The sequence below is a fragment of the Vipera ursinii genome (assembly GCF_947247035.1).
Source record: "Vipera ursinii genome assembly, chromosome: 3".
Lineage (NCBI taxonomy): Eukaryota > Metazoa > Chordata > Lepidosauria > Squamata > Viperidae > Vipera > Vipera ursinii.
The window spans coordinates 69,930,125-69,936,124 of record NC_139516.1 but is presented as its reverse complement, the minus strand read 5'-3'; positions in this window follow the sequence as shown (position 1 = coordinate 69,936,124).

Below are 6,000 nucleotides of genomic sequence, written 5' to 3'. Positions count from 1 at the left end.
AGTTCTAATGAAAGTTATATACAAAACAATTTTTTCTTTTGCTGGAAATAAAGAGTCAAATGAGCTTTAATTTGGAGCACGTGGTCTCCAAAGAAACACATTGTGAATTTTAGTTAATACTAAACAAATGGTATTAATCCATTATAAATTTATATCACCCATAAATTTGTTTATACCTTCACATTAACTCTAATATTGTAAAAGAAATTTCCTGCTGATCAACTCACTTTATCACTATATCAGTCTTCTCCAATTTGGGGTCTTCTACAGATTTTGAACTAGAGCCTATTACACATCAGGATAGGTTCAGATTTTTGGTTTGGGAATGTTCCTTTTCATGATATTAAACCCGAGCGATTCCTAGATCATTAGAGGTGTTTTTGATGCTTGTGCTATGATTTTTGGATTGTCATGTTATAGTTGCTTGCCGGTGGACCTTCTTGGCAGCACTAACTCTGTGAAGTTCTTTCTGATATTGGGAGATATTTATGATGTCTTTTTGACACTAGTGAAAACCCATCTGTTCATCTAGATCCTCCCTGCAACAATGTCTTCTACAAATGGTTTTAATTTTACTCCTCCACCCACATTTTTCATATTCATACTGTGGATACGATTTATGTCAGATGGCTTAATTTGGTATTGTAATGTATTTTAATATAGGGAAACAATAGAAAAGCATATTAAATTAAAATGTTGATTCTAATTTTGAAAAGCCGGAGCAGAAAAACTGACAGAGAAGGTTGACTTATATGTGGATGACTTATGCACTGATTCTGTGCAAAGGACTCTGGAAAGTTAGGGTGCGAGATGCATTTGGCTCTGAGGCTGCTGATTACCTCTTCATGAATCAAGTGAATACTTGGGGTTACGCCAGTGGCATCTGATCTCAGTCACAAGTAATACCCTGAGTTCCAGGGCACATTGAAAATATGTAACATTTTTAGACAAACAATTGGATGGATCAGGAAAAGCTAGAAAACGCAGGTCTAAATAGAAGCTGTTTTTTTTCCTGCTGCAGCCGATTCCAAAAATCGGGGATGGATTACAAAGCTGACAATTCTCCCATTTTTTTTCTGATTTCTTTCTAACCATGGAAGGGGTTGAATTTAAAAATAAGGGCTTTCTTTGTTTCTTTCATTTTTCCTGCAAATTTCAGATCACATTGCTTGTGGTCACAAGGCTGGAATGTTTGAGTCCAATGCTTTCTTTTCATCCAGAAAGTGGCAGATGCTTCCCAGTGAATTAAGTATAATTAATTGAACTATATGATAGCAAAGCAAGAGCTGGCATTCATTGTGAACTTGCTGAAATGCCAGCTTTGGCCAACATCACTAACTGCCGGGGGACGGGGGGGAGGGGGAAACATCACTTCATTTCATTTTATTAAATTTGTATACCGCCCTTCTCCCGAAGGACTCAGGGCGGTGAACAGGGCATATATAAATAGCAAATACAAAAGTTAAAAGGGAATTAAACAAATAAAAAACAATAACAATATAAGAAACCCATTAAAAAACCCTAACGTCCCCCATCAGGCCAGACCAGCTTGTTCAAATAAATGGGTCTTCAAACCGCGCCGGAAGGAGCAAAGGTCCGGTGCCATCCGGAGCTCAACCGGCAGTTGGTTCCATAGAGCCGGAGCACCCACAGAGAAGGCCCTCCCCCTTTATCCATTACCTTTAACAGATACAGTGATTCATTTAACAACTGGTGGCAAGAAAGGTCATAAAAGTGAGGCAAAACTCATTTAACACCTGTCTCACCCAGCAACCGAAATTTTGGGCTTGATTGTGGTCATAAGTCAAGGACTATCTGTATTGCAGAAAGTAGTTGGGCAGCAAGTAGATACAATGCAAGCCACCTTTGGCGATTGATAGTTGAATTTCAGTCATTCTTCCAAGTCTCCAGCAATATTAAATATGTGTTGGGATGAGACTTGTCTGTTCTAGTTTGATCAGTGTTCCTTGCTAATTCTGTGACAGAGGTTTGCCAATCAATCTAATCAACCTCCTGAAGGCAGCAGAGAGTTTTGTATCTTTTGGCTCCCCTTTGGTGGTCATTCGGATTTGTGAAGCTCAGATGCAGCTACTAGATAAACACTGAACAGCCATAGTTTGGTGAGAGTGTAAGAGGGGTTTGGTCTAGTGTAGGGGTAGGCAACCTCGGCTCTTTTATGACTCATGGACTTCAACTCCCAGAATTCCTGAGTCAGCATAGCTGACTCAGGAATTCTGGGAGTTGAGGTCCATGAGTCATAAAAGAGCCAAGGTTGCCTACCCCTGGTCTAGTGGTTAAGGCACTAGACCAGTGATGGCAAACCTTTTAGAGACAGAGTGCCCAAACTGGAACCCCAAACCCACCTACGTATCATCGGGTGCCAGGTGGGTGTGGCCAATTGGGTGGGCGTGGCTGCAGTGGTAATGGCAGACTGGGTGGGACTAAAAAGTTCAATCAATCAATTCCAATTTTGCGAGAACTTTTTTTCCCCGTGAGAAGTTGAAATTGATCGATTGAACCTTTTTTTTTTGCACACGGCGGTGAAGGCCTAAAGCGAAAAGGTTTTATAAAGCCCAGCTGAAGGCCTAGCTAGGGCAACAGCGTGCGTGCCAAAGGAGAGGGCTCGGTGTGCACCTGTGGCACCCGTGCCATAGGTTCACCACCACGGCACTAGACTACCAGGAGAATGTGAGTTCTAGTCCTGCCTTAACCATGAAAGCCAGCTAGGTGACCTTGGGCCAGTCCCTGTCTCTCAGCCCAACCCACCTCATAGGGTGGCAGTTGTGGGGAAAATAGAGGAGGAAGGTGTCTCGGATATGTTTGTCGCCTTGAGTTATTTGTGAAAATAATAAAGGTGGGTTATGAATAAAAAATAAAAATAAATTGTGGGGTTCTCTTGGGTTTTTCAGGTCTCATTCTTCGGCAGTAACCTCTCTATAGCTCAATAGGTCAACATTTCTTTTAAAATATACTGATTAATATTGCTGCATTCTCCCTTGCAGCCAAAACAAACTAGATCAAGTCCATTGTTTAGGGCATATTTATCCAAACATGTGCATTATTTCCTTAATGGACCTTTAAAAAACTTTCCTGAATGTCCTGTATTTTTGTACATTATTTTTTAAAATTAATATACACTTTTCTGGGCAAACTAACTTCAGTAATTGGTGCTATAACACATTAAGAATAGAAATAAAACAATATACATATTTTTAACTGCAGAACTCAGTGGAAAAATTGGAGGGATGCAAACTTCAGAATAGTAGGGAATTTTATTTTGTGTTTTTGATTGAAAATGAAGTTCTGTTCTGCTCCTCCTTACAACCATAATCTAGATGTGCTTACTCAGAGGTGGGTAGAATCTTGCTTCTGAGGACAGAAAAACCGTGGAAAATGGAAATAATTTATCCTGTGGAATATAAATTTGCTCAGCGCTAGATAAGGTCAGGGCATTCACAAGGGGCTTTTAAGCATGCATAAATATGCAATAATGAATTTGGTGGGTTTTTTTATGTTGTCAGAAATGCCTTCATGCTTTGTGCTACAGCAGAGTAACATAATTACCTCCAGACATCTCTCCACAAATAATTCCTTTCATAGTGACTCAGTCTCACATTTCCTTTACCCACATGCTTAAAAATGGCACTGTTCTGCTTTATTATTATTATATGGTATGTTTAATGGATAGAAAAAAAGATATAAATGTGATGGTACAGTACAGACTAGTTACAAATAAATCATAGTGCCTTTGGTAACGTTCTTAAAGCACTCCATGAGCAAAGCATTGTGACTGTACAATAAAAACCTTGTCTGGAAGCGTCCCAAAACAGATAAAGAGCATGCAAAGCTACTGGAAACAGAGTAAAGCAGTTAATGAGAAGAAGGTTAATAGGACAGGAAAAGTAGCAAAAATTTTATATACGGTAGCTTGTAAACCTGATGGTTCATGCTACAAAAAACTGTAACACAAATTGCTAGCTGTTGTAAAATAAAATTGGCTAAACATCTGCATAAAAGTGGAGAAAATCAGTACCTTGGAAATAAAACAGACAAATAAAACCCAGAAGTGACAGATAATGCCTTCCACTTTTCTACAGAATTATTAAAGAGCAAAGTCTAAATTCCAATTAACTTTAGTATGTAGAGTACCATAGGGTAATAAACAGGACAATAAAACATCAGTTGTAAATATAACAATACTAATACATATATTAGATAGTAGAAAAATGGAAACATTATCTCATCTAAACTGTTTTAATAGTGTCAGAAAAGACTATAATGAAATCATACCATTATTATATAAGACTTACTAGAATGAATCTAAGTATTCACCTAGAGAATGGTCTATATTTAGTTTTTATGAGAACCATGTAACAACAAAAAATGTAAGCTAACATGTGAACTAAATTACAATTAAAAAGCAAAACTCATAAAACATTTAAGTTTTTTAAAATATAAAAAATATGCATTTTTTAAAAAGATACTTGTTCAAAGAGAGACATTATAACCCAATTCAATTTATACAATAAAAATGTAATTCCTCAATACCGTAGTCCTGTTTAGCAACCACAATTGGGACCACCAACTTGGTCATTAACTGAAATGGTTGCAAGTGAAACTATGATTGTGCTTATGATCTTTCCTTTGCTTTAATGATCTGTGAAGTTCATAAATGTAAGGATTGGTCCAAAGCTACTTTTTCATCAACACCATGAACAGTAACTAAATGAGGACCACCTGTAATTTATGCAAAGTAGCCAGAGGAAATAGTATTGATATCCAATAGCTGGGCCATATTACAAATATTATTCTTTTAGTAGAATTTATTTTCACTCTTCTTTAAACTCCCACCATACATACCTAGAGAATGCCCCAACACATGATAACAAATTTGGTAAGCTAATGGAAAAATAATCTATCATAATGGGAAATCCTTTTCTGGAAGATGAAATAGTTCTGCCTCAAGAATAGTAGCTATATTAAGCATTTGTGTTAATGCTAACTGGAAAAATACTTGGATTCATTTTCATGTCCCTCCTGCTGCACCATGCACCAGTAACCATTTTAAAGTGACATGTCCTCACAACATTGCTGTCATCTCATCTCATCTCCAGCCCAAAGCTAAAGCAGCTTAAAGTTGTCTTTCGCTGCTCCAAACTCACATTGTGTTTTCCTTCTTCCCTGAAGACAGTTTTTAGCAGAGAGAGAAACTTCTTCCTCTTGTAGATGCTGTAGTTGAAGATACATCCAGGGACTTGAATTTGCCCTTTTTCAATGCTTTTCTTTAGGTTGCTATGCATCAGTTAAGGAGATCAACTGGCAGTTGTTTTTCCCCACTCATAGGTGGGGAAAGGAATGAAACCTGGGAATCCATTAATCATCTTCTTTCTCTTGTCCCAAATGAAAATAGGACACCAACCTCTCTCAGCAACCTTGCTACAGTGGCAAAATAGGACTCAGTGGTGATGGCACCAGAATTTATGTCTGCAAACTCTTCTTCCAGCTCACAGACTAAGTTAGAGAATTTCAGCGAAGCTGTGCAGCTCTGCTTTTTGTTAGCCAACACAGTCCAAAGCAAGCTCAGGTAATTGATATCCTCTATACCAGGGGTCTTCAAACTCGGCCCTTTTATGACTCATGGACTTCAACTCCCAGCATTCCTCAGCCAGGTACGCTGGCTGAGGAATGCTGGGAGTTGAAGTCCATGAGTCATAAAAGGGCCGAGTTTGAAGACCCCTGCTCTATACATTGTGGACAAGGGACTCGTTGGCTCAGTGGGTTAGGACGCTGAGCTTGTCGATCACAAGGTCGGCAGTTTGGCAGGTCGAATCCCGAGTACCGTGTAACAGAGTGAGTGCCTATTACTCGTCCCAGCTTCTGCCAACCTAGCAGTTTGAAAGCACGTAAAAATGCAAGTAGAAAAATAGAGACCACTACAGTGGGAAGGTAAAAGCGTTCCGTGCGCCTTTGGCGTCTAGTCATGACCACGGAGACGTCCTC